Raw genomic sequence first — 11,653 nt, 5'->3', positions numbered from 1 at the left:
TGGCACTGGTGCCACCTTGCGTCTGGGAGGCATCCTGCGAGAGGTGCAATTCCAGGAGGCACCCGGCAATTTAAGGCCTCAGAACCCTGAACCAATGTACAGGCTTTTTCCCTGGGAAACAAAACTCACAAGCCACTGTTCTGGGTGTCAGTTTTCAGGACCCACTTGGCACTCTCAAACCAGACCAAGTCGGCTCTGGTGCCACCTTGCATCTAGGATGCATCCTGCGAGAGGTGCAATTCCAGGAGGCATTCGGCAATTTAAGGCCGCAGGCTCCGGAACCATTTTCTAGGCTTTTTCCCTGGGAAACAAAACTCAGAAGCCACTGTTCTGGGTGTCAGTTTTCAGGACCCACTTGGAACTCGCAAATCAGACCAAGTTGGCACTGGTGCCACCTTGCGTCTGGGAGGCATCCTGCGAGAGGCTGAATTCCAGGAGGCACCCGGCAATTTAAGGCCACAGGACCCTGTACCATTCTACAGGCTTTTTCCCTGGGAAACAAAACTCAAAAGCCACTGTTCTGGGTGTCAGTTTGCAGGACACACTTGGCACTCTCGAACCAGACCAAGTTGGAACTGGTGCCACCTTGCGTCTGGGAGGCATCCTGCGAGAGGCCGAATTCCAGGAGGCACCCGGCAATTTAAGGCCTCAGGACCCTGTACCATTCTACAGGCTTTTTCCCTGGGAAACAAAACTCACAAGCCACTGTTCTGGGTGTCAGTTTTCAGGACCCACTTGGCACTCGCAAGTCAGACCAAGTTGGCAGTGGTGCCACTTTGCGTCTGGGAGGCATCCTGCGAGAGGCCGAATTCCAGGAGGCACCCTGCAATTTAAGGCAGCAGGACCCTGAACCATTCTACAGGCTTTTTCCCTGGGAAACAAAACTCACAAGCCACTGTTCTGGGTGTCAGTTTTCAGGACCCACTTCGCACTCTGAAACCAGACCAAGTTGGCACTGGTGCCACTTTGCGTCTGGGAGGCATCCTGCGAGAGGCTGAATTCCAGGAGGGACCCGGCTATTTAAGGCGGCGTTACCCTAAACCATTGTACAGGCATTTTCCCTGGGAAACAAAACTCACAAGCCACTGTTCTGGGTGTCAGTTTGCAGGACCCACTTAGCACTCTCAAACCAGACCAAGTTGGCACTGGTGCGACCTTGCGTCTGGGAGGCATCCTGCGAGATGAGCAATTCCAGGAGGCACCTGGCAATTTAAGGCCGCAAGACCCCTGAACCATTGTACAGGCTTTTTCCCTGGGAAACAAAACTCACAAGCCACTGTTCTGGGTGTCAGTTTTCAGAACTTTATTGGCACTCTAAAACCAGACCAAGTTGGAACTGGTGCCACCTTGCGTCTGGGAGGCATCCTGCGAGAGGCCGAATTCCAGGAGGCACCCGGCAATTTAAGGGATCAGAACCCTGAACAATTGTACAGGCTTTTTCCCTGGGAAACAAAACTCACAAGCCACTGTTCTGGGTGTCAGTTTTCAGGACCCACTTGGCACTCCTAAACCAGACCAAGTTGGCACTGGTGCCACTTTGCGTCTGGGAGGCATCCTGCGAGAGGCCGATTTCCAGGAGGCACCCGGCAATTTAAGGCCTCAGGCCCCTGAACCATTGTACAGGCTTTTTCCCTGGGAAACAAAACTCAGAAGCCACTGTTCTGGGTGTCAGTTTGCCCGACACACTTGGCACTCTCGAACCAGACCAAGTCGGCACTGGTGCCATCTTGCGTCTGGGAGGCATCCTGCGAGAGGCCGAATTCCAGGAGGCACCCAGCAATTTAGGGCCTCAGGCCCCTGAACCATTGTACAGGCTTTTTCCCTGGGAAACAAAACTCACAAGCCACTGTTCTGGGTGTCAGTTTGCAGGACACACTTGGCACTCTCGAACCAGACCAAGTTGGAACTGGTGCCACCTTGCGTCTGGGAGGCATCCTGCGAGAGGCCGAATTCCAGGAGGCACCCGGCAATTTAAGGCCTCAGGACCCTGTACCATTCTACAGGCTTTTTCCCTGGGAAACAAAACTCACAAGCCACTCTTCTGGGTGTCAGTTTGCAGGACCCACTTGGCACTCTCAAACCAGACCAAGTCGGCCCTGGTGCCACCTTGCGTCTGGGATGCATCCTGCGAGAGGTGCAATTCCAGGAGGCACCCGGCAATTTAAGGCCGCAGGCCCCTGAACCATTGTCCAGGCTTTTTCCCTGGGAAACAAAACTCACAAGCCACTGTTCTGGGTGTCAGTTTTCAGGACCCACTTGGCACTCGCAAATCAGACCAAGTTGGCACTGGTGCCACTTTGCGTCTGGGAGGCATCCTGTGAGAGGCTGAATTCCAGGAGGCACCCGGCAATTAAAGGCCGCAGGACCCTGTACCATTCTACAGGCTTTTTCCCTGGGAAACAAAACTCACAAGCCGCTGTTCTGGGTGTCAGTTTGCAGGACACACTTGGCACTCTCGAACCAGACCAAGTTGGAACTGGTGCCACCTTGCGTCTGGGAGGCATCCTGCGAGAGGAGCAATTCCAGGAGGCACCCGGCAATTTAAGGGATCAGAACCCTGAACAATTGTACAGGCGTTTTCCCTGGGAAACAAAACTCACAAGCCACTGTTCTGGGTGTCAGTTTGCAGGACCCACTTAGCACTCTCAAACCAGACCAAGTTGGCACTGGTGCCACCTTGCGTCTGGGAGGCATCCTGCGAGAGGAGCAATTATAGGAGGCACCCGGCAATTTAAGGCCGCAAGACCCTGAACCATTGTACAGGCTTTTTCCCTGGGAAACAAAACTCAGAAGCCAGTGTTCTGGGTGTCAGTTTTCAGGACCCACTTGGCACTCTTAAACCAGAACAAGTTGGCACTGGTGCCACTTTGCGTCTGGGAGGCATCCTGCGAGAGGCTGAATTCCAGGAGGCACCCGGCAATTTAAGACCGCAGGACCCTGTACCATTCTACAGGCTTTTTCCCTGGGAAACAAAACTCACAAGCCACTGTTCTGGGTGTCAGTTTGCAGGACACACTTACACTTGGCACTCTCGAACCAGACCAAGTTGGCACTGGTGCCACTTTGCGTCTGGGAGGCATCCTGCGAGAGGCCAAATTCCAGGAGGCACCCGGCAATTTAAGGCCTCAGGCCCCTGAACAATTGTACAGCTTTTCCCTGGGAAACAAAACTCACAAGCCACTGTTCTGGGTGTCAGTTTTCAGGACCCACTTGGCACTCTAAAACCAGACCAAGTTGGAACTGGTGCCACTTTGCGTCTGGGAGGCATCCTGCGAGAGGCTGAATTCCAGGAGGCACCCGGCAATTCAAGGCCGCAGGACCCTGTACCATTCTACAGGCTTTTTCCCTGGGAAACAAAACTCACAAGCCATTGTTCTGGGTGTCAGTTTTCAGAACTTTATTGGCACTCTAAAACCAGACCAAGTTGGAACTGGTGCCACCTTGCGTCTGGGAGGCATCCTGCGAGAGGAGCAATTATAGGAGGCACCCGGCAATTTAAGGCCACAAGACCCTGAACCATTGTACAGGCTTTTTCCCTGGGAAACAAAACTCACAAGCCACTGTTCTGGGTGTCAGTTTTCAGGACCCACTTGGCAGTCTCGAACAAGACCAAGTTGGAACTGGTGCCACCTTGCGTCTGGGAGGCATCCTGCGAGAGGCCGATTTCCAGGAGGCACCCGGCAATTTAAGGCCTCAGACCCCTGAAACATTCTACAGGCTTTTTCCCTGGGAAACAAAACTCACAAGCCACTGTTCTGGGTGTCAGTTTGCAGGACACACTTGGCACTCTCAAACCAGACCAAGTCGGCCCTGGTGCCACCTTGCGTCTGGGATGCATCCTGCGAGAGGTGCAATTCCAGGAGGCACCCGGCAATTTAAGGCCGCAGGCTCCTGAACCATTGTCCAGGCTTTTTCCCTGGGAAACAAAACTCACAAGCCACTGTTCTGGGTGTCAGTTTTCAGGACCCACTTGGCACTCGCAAATCAGACCATGTTGGCACTGGTGCCACTTTGCGTCTGGGAGGCATCCTGTGAGAGGCTGAATTCCAGGAGGCACCCGGCAATTTAAGGCCTCAGGACCCTGTACCATTCTACAGGCTTTTTCCCTGGGAAACAAAACTCACAAGCCACTGTTCTGGGTGTCAGTTTGCAGGACCCACTTAGCACTCTCAAACCAGACCAAGTTGGCACTGGTGCCACCTTGCGTCTGGGAGGCATCCTGCGAGAGGCCGAATTCCAGGAGGCACCCGGCAATTTAAGGCCTCAGGACCCTGTACTATTCTACAGGCTTTTTCCCTGGGAAACAAAACTCACAAGCCACTGTTCTGGGTGTCAGTTTTCAGGACCCACTTCGCACTCTGAAACCAGACCAAGTTGGCACTGGTGCCACTTTGCGTCTGGGAGGCATCCTGCGAGAGGCTGAATTCCAGGAGGGACCCGGCTATTTAAGGCGGCGTTACCCTAAACCATTGTACAGGCATTTTCCCTGGGAAACAAAACTCACAAGCCACTGTTCTGGGTGTCAGTTTGCAGGACCCACTTAGCACTCTCAAACCAGACCAAGTTGGCACTGGTGCGACCTTGCGTCTGGGAGGCATCCTGCGAGATGAGCAATTCCAGGAGGCACCTGGCAATTTAAGGCCGCAAGACCCCTGAACCATTGTACAGGCTTTTTCCCTGGGAAACAAAACTCACAAGCCACTGTTCTGGGTGTCAGTTTTCAGAACTTTATTGGCACTCTAAAACCAGACCAAGTTGGAACTGGTGCCACCTTGCGTCTGGGAGGCATCCTGCGAGAGGCCGAATTCCAGGAGGCACCCGGCAATTTAAGGGATCAGAACCCTGAACAATTGTACAGGCTTTTTCCCTGGGAAACAAAACTCACAAGCCACTGTTCTGGGTGTCAGTTTTCAGGACCCACTTGGCACTCCTAAACCAGACCAAGTTGGCACTGGTGCCACTTTGCGTCTGGGAGGCATCCTGCGAGAGGCCGATTTCCAGGAGGCACCCGGCAATTTAAGGCCTCAGGCCCCTGAACCATTGTACAGGCTTTTTCCCTGGGAAACAAAACTCAGAAGCCACTGTTCTGGGTGTCAGTTTGCCCGACACACTTGGCACTCTCGAACCAGACCAAGTCGGCACTGGTGCCATCTTGCGTCTGGGAGGCATCCTGCGAGAGGCCGAATTCCAGGAGGCACCCAGCAATTTAGGGCCTCAGGCCCCTGAACCATTGTACAGGCTTTTTCCCTGGGAAACAAAACTCACAAGCCACTGTTCTGGGTGTCAGTTTGCAGGACACACTTGGCACTCTCGAACCAGACCAAGTTGGAACTGGTGCCACCTTGCGTCTGGGAGGCATCCTGCGAGAGGCCGAATTCCAGGAGGCACCCGGCAATTTAAGGCCTCAGGACCCTGTACCATTCTACAGGCTTTTTCCCTGGGAAACAAAACTCACAAGCCACTCTTCTGGGTGTCAGTTTGCAGGACCCACTTGGCACTCTCAAACCAGACCAAGTCGGCCCTGGTGCCACCTTGCGTCTGGGATGCATCCTGCGAGAGGTGCAATTCCAGGAGGCACCCGGCAATTTAAGGCCGCAGGCCCCTGAACCATTGTCCAGGCTTTTTCCCTGGGAAACAAAACTCACAAGCCACTGTTCTGGGTGTCAGTTTTCAGGACCCACTTGGCACTCGCAAATCAGACCAAGTTGGCACTGGTGCCACTTTGCGTCTGGGAGGCATCCTGTGAGAGGCTGAATTCCAGGAGGCACCCGGCAATTAAAGGCCGCAGGACCCTGTACCATTCTACAGGCTTTTTCCCTGGGAAACAAAACTCAGAAGCCGCTGTTCTGGGTGTCAGTTTGCAGGACACACTTGGCACTCTCGAACCAGACCAAGTTGGAACTGGTGCCACCTTGCGTCTGGGAGGCATCCTGCGAGAGGAGCAATTCCAGGAGGCACCCGGCAATTTAAGGGATCAGAACCCTGAACAATTGTACAGGCGTTTTCCCTGGGAAACAAAACTCACAAGCCACTGTTCTGGGTGTCAGTTTGCAGGACCCACTTAGCACTCTCAAACCAGACCAAGTTGGCACTGGTGCCACCTTGCGTCTGGGAGGCATCCTGCGAGAGGAGCAATTATAGGAGGCACCCGGCAATTTAAGGCCGCAAGACCCTGAACCATTGTACAGGCTTTTTCCCTGGGAAACAAAACTCAGAAGCCAGTGTTCTGGGTGTCAGTTTTCAGGACCCACTTGGCACTCTTAAACCATAACAAGTTGGCACTGGTGCCACTTTGCGTCTGGGAGGCATCCTGCGAGAGGCTGAATTCCAGGAGGCACCCGGCAATTTAAGACCGCAGGACCCTGTACCATTCTACAGGCTTTTTCCCTGGGAAACAAAACTCACAAGCCACTGTTCTGGGTGTCAGTTTGCAGGACACACTTACACTTGGCACTCTCGAACCAGACCAAGTTGGCACTGGTGCCACTTTGCGTCTGGGAGGCATCCTGCGAGAGGCCAAATTCCAGGAGGCACCCGGCAATTTAAGGCCTCAGGCCCCTGAACAATTGTACAGCTTTTCCCTGGGAAACAAAACTCACAAGCCACTGTTCTGGGTGTCAGTTTTCAGGACCCACTTGGCACTCTAAAACCAGACCAAGTTGGAACTGGTGCCACTTTGCGTCTGGGAGGCATCCTGCGAGAGGCTGAATTCCAGGAGGCACCCGGCAATTCAAGGCCGCAGGACCCTGTACCATTCTACAGGCTTTTTCCCTGGGAAACAAAACTCACAAGCCATTGTTCTGGGTGTCAGTTTTCAGAACTTTATTGGCACTCTAAAACCAGACCAAGTTGGAACTGGTGCCACCTTGCGTCTGGGAGGCATCCTGCGAGAGGAGCAATTATAGGAGGCACCCGGCAATTTAAGGCCACAAGACCCTGAACCATTGTACAGGCTTTTTCCCTGGGAAACAAAACTCAGAAGCCACTGTTCTGGGTGTCAGTTTTCAGGACCCACTTGGCACTCTCAAACCAGACTAAGTTGGCACTGGTGCCATCTTGCGTCTGGGAGGCATCCTGCGAGAGGCCGATTTCCAGGAGGTACCCGGCAATTTAGGGCCTCAGGCCCCTGAACCATTGTACAGGCTTTTTCCCTGGGAAACAAAACTCACAAGCCACTGTTCTGGGTGTCAGTTTGCAGGACACACTTGGCACTCTCAAACCAGACCAAGTTGGAACTGGTGCCACCTTGCGTCTGGGAGGCATCCTGCGAGAGGCCGAATTCCAGGAGGCACCTGGCAATTTGAGGCCTCAGGACCCTGTACCATTCTACAGGCTTTTTCCCTGGGAAACAAAACTCACAAGCCACTGTTCTGGGTGTCAGTTTTCAGGACCCACTTGGCAGTCTCGAACAAGACCAAGTTGGAACTGGTGCCACCTTGCGTCTGGGAGGCATCCTGCGAGAGGCCGATTTCCAGGAGGCACCCGGCAATTTAAGGCCTCAGACCCCTGAAACATTCTACAGGCTTTTTCCCTGGGAAACAAAACTCACAAGCCACTGTTCTGGGTGTCAGTTTGCAGGACACACTTGGCACTCTCAAACCAGACCAAGTCGGCCCTGGTGCCACCTTGCGTCTGGGATGCATCCTGCGAGAGGTGCAATTCCAGGAGGCACCCGGCAATTTAAGGCCGCAGGCTCCTGAACCATTGTCCAGGCTTTTTCCCTGGGAAACAAAACTCACAAGCCACTGTTCTGGGTGTCAGTTTTCAGGACCCACTTGGCACTCGCAAATCAGACCATGTTGGCACTGGTGCCACTTTGCGTCTGGGAGGCATCCTGTGAGAGGCTGAATTCCAGGAGGCACCCGGCAATTTAAGGCCTCAGGACCCTGTACCATTCTACAGGCTTTTTCCCTGGGAAACAAAACTCACAAGCCACTGTTCTGGGTGTCAGTTTGCAGGACCCACTTAGCACTCTCAAACCAGACCAAGTTGGCACTGGTGCCACCTTGCGTCTGGGAGGCATCCTGCGAGAGGCCGAATTCCAGGAGGCACCCGGCAATTTAAGGCCTCAGGACCCTGTACCATTCTACAGGCTTTTTCCCTGGGAAACAAAACTCACAAGCCGCTGTTCTGGGTGTCAGTTTTCAGGACCCACTTGGCACTCTCAAACCAGACCAAGTTGGAACTGGTGCCACCTTGCGTCTGGGAGGCATTATGCGAGAGGAGCAATTCCAGGAGGCACCCGGCAATTTAAGGGATCAGAACCCTGAACAATTGTACAGGCGTTTTCCCTGGGAAACAAAACTCACAAGCCACTGTTCTGGGTGTCAGTTTGCAGGACCCACTTAGCACTCTCAAACCAGACCAAGTTGGCACTGGTGCCACCTTGCGTCTGGGAGGCATCCTGCGAGAGGAGCAATTATAGGAGGCACCCGGCAATTTAAGGCCGCAAGACCCTGAACCATTGTACAGGCTTTTTCCCTGGGAAACAAAACTCAGAAGCCAGTGTTCTGGGTGTCAGTTTTCAGGACCCACTTAGCACTCTTAAACCAGAACAAGTTGGCACTGGTGCCACTTTGCGTCTGGGAGGCATCCTGCGAGAGGCTGAATTCCAGGAGGCACCCGGCAATTTAAGACCGCAGGACCCTGTACCATTCTACAGGCTTTTTCCCTGGGAAACAAAACTCACAAGCCACTGTTCTGGGTGTCAGTTTGCAGGACACACTTACACTTGGCACTCTCGAACCAGACCAAGTTGGCACTGGTGCCACTTTGCGTCTGGGAGGCATCCTGCGAGAGGCCAAATTCCAGGAGGCACCCGGCAATTTAAGGCCTCAGGCCCCTGAACAATTGTACAGCTTTTCCCTGGGAAACAAAACTCACAAGCCACTGTTCTGGGTGTCAGTTTTCAGGACCCACTTGGCACTCGCAAGTCAGACCAAGTTGGCACTGGTGCCACTTTGCGTCTGGGAGGCATCCTGCGAGAGGCTGAATTCCAGGAGGCACCCGGCAATTCAAGGCCGCAGGACCCTGTACCATTCTACAGGCTTTTTCCCTGGGAAACAAAACTCACAAGCCATTGTTCTGGGTGTCAGTTTTCAGAACTTTATTGGCACTGTAAAACCAGACCAAGTTGGAACTGGTGCCACCTTGCGTCTGGGAGGCATCCTGCGAGAGGAGCAATTATAGGAGGCACCCGGCAATTTAAGGCCGCAAGACCCTGAACCATTGTACAGGCTTTTTCCCTGGGAAACAAAACTCACAAGCCACTGTTCTGGGTGTCAGTTTGCAGGACACACTTGGCACTCTCGAACCAGACCAAGTTGGAACTGGTGCCACCTTGCGTCTGGGAGGCATCCTGCGAGAGGCCGAATTCCAGGAGGCACCCGGCAATTTAAGGCCTCAGGACCCTGTACCATTCTACAGGCTTTTTCCCTGGGAAACAAAACTCACAAGCCACTGTTCTGGGTGTCAGTTTGCAGGACCCACTTGGCACTCTCAAACCAGACCAAGTCGGCCCTGGTGCCACCTTGCGTCTGGGATGCATCCTGCGAGAGGTGCAATTCCAGGAGGCACCCGGCAATTTAAGGCCGCAGGCCCCTGAACCATTGTCCAGGCTTTTTCCCTGGGAAACAAAACTCACAAGCCACTGTTCTGGGTGTCAGTTTTCAGGACCCACTTGGCACTCGCAAATCAGACCAAGTTGGCACTGGTGCCACTTTGCGTCTGGGAGGCATCCTGTGAGAGGCTGAATTCCAGGAGGCACCCGGCAATTAAAGGCCGCAGGACCCTGTACCATTCTACAGGCTTTTTCCCTGGGAAACAAAACTCACAAGCCGCTCTTCTGGGTGTCAGTTTGCAGGACACACTTGGCACTCTCGAACCAGACCAAGTTGGAACTGGTGCCACCTTGCGTCTGAGAGGCATCCTGCGAGAGGAGCAATTCCAGGAGGCACCCGGCAATTTAAGGGATCAGAACCCTGAACAATTGTACAGGCGTTTTCCCTGGGAAACAAAACTCACAAGCCACTGTTCTGGGTGTCAGTTTGCAGGACCCACTTAGCACTCTCAAACCAGACCAAGTTGGCACTGGTGCCACCTTGCGTCTGGGAGGCATCCTGCGAGAGGAGCAATTATAGGAGGCACCCGGCAATTTAAGGCCGCAAGACCCTGAACCATTGTACAGGCTTTTTCCCTGGGAAACAAAACTCAGAAGCCAGTGTTCTGGGTGTCAGTTTTCAGGACCCACTTGGCACTCTTAAACCAGAACAAGTTGGCACTGGTGCCACTTTGCGTCTGGGAGGCATCCTGCGAGAGGCTGAATTCCAGGAGGCACCCGGCAATTTAAGACCGCAGGACCCTGTACCATTCTACAGGCTTTTTCCCTGGGAAACAAAACTCACAAGCCACTGTTCTGGGTGTCAGTTTGCAGGACACACTTACACTTGGCACTCTCGAACCAGACCAAGTTGGCACTGGTGCCACTTTGCGTCTGGGAGGCATCCTGCGAGAGGCCAAATTCCAGGAGGCACCCGGCAATTTAAGGCCTCAGGCCCCTGAACAATTGTACAGCTTTTCCCTGGGAAACAAAACTCACAAGCCACTGTTCTGGGTGTCAGTTTTCAGGACCCACTTGGCACTCGCAAGTCAGACCAAGTTGGCACTGGTGCCACTTTGCGTCTGGGAGGCATACTGCGAGAGGCTGAATTCCAGGAGGCACCCGGCAATTCAAGGCCGCAGGACCTTGTACCATTCTACAGGCTTTTTCCCTGGGAAACAAAACTCACAAGCCATTGTTCTGGGTGTCAGTTTTCAGAACTTTATTGGCACTCTAAAACCAGACCAAGTTGGAACTGGTGCCACCTTGCGTCTGGGAGGCATCCTGCGAGAGGAGCAATTATAGGAGGCACCCGGCAATTTAAGGCCGCAAGACCCTGAACCATTGTACAGGCTTTTTCCCTGGGAAACAAAACTCAGAAGCCACTGTTCTGGGTGTCAGTTTTCAGGACCCACTTGGCACTCTCAAACCAGACTAAGTTGGCACTGGTGCCATCTTGCGTCTGGGAGGCATCCTGCGAGAGGCCGATTTCCAGGAGGTACCTGGCAATTTAGGGCCTCAGGCCCCTGAACCATTGTACAGGCTTTTTCCCTGGGAAACAAAACTCACAAGCCACTGTTCTGGGTGTCAGTTTGCAGGACACACTTGGCACTCTCAAACCAGACCAAGTTGGAACTGGTGCCACCTTGCGTCTGGGAGGCATCCTGCGAGAGGCCGAATTCCAGGAGGCACCCGGCAATTTGAGGCCTCAGGACCCTGTACCATTCTACAGGCTTTTTCCCTGGGAAACAAAACTCACAAGCCACTGTTCTGGGTGTCAGTTTTCAGGACCCACTTGGCAGTCTCGAACAAGACCAAGTTGGAACTGGTGCCACCTTGCGTCTGGGAGGCATCCTGCGAGAGGCCGATTTCCAGGAGGCACCCGGCAATTTAAGGCCTCAGACCCCTGAAACATTCTACAGGCTTTTTCCCTGGGAAACAAAACTCACAAGCCACTGTTCTGGGTGTCAGTTTGCAGGACACACTTGGCACTCTCAAACCAGACCAAGTCGGCCCTGGTGCCACCTTGCGTCTGGGATGCATCCTGCGAGAGGT

This window comes from Fringilla coelebs, assembly GCF_963513975.1.
Source record: "Fringilla coelebs genome assembly, chromosome: 20".
Classification (NCBI taxonomy): domain Eukaryota; kingdom Metazoa; phylum Chordata; class Aves; order Passeriformes; family Fringillidae; genus Fringilla; species Fringilla coelebs.
Note: the sequence above shows the minus strand (reverse complement) of the source record.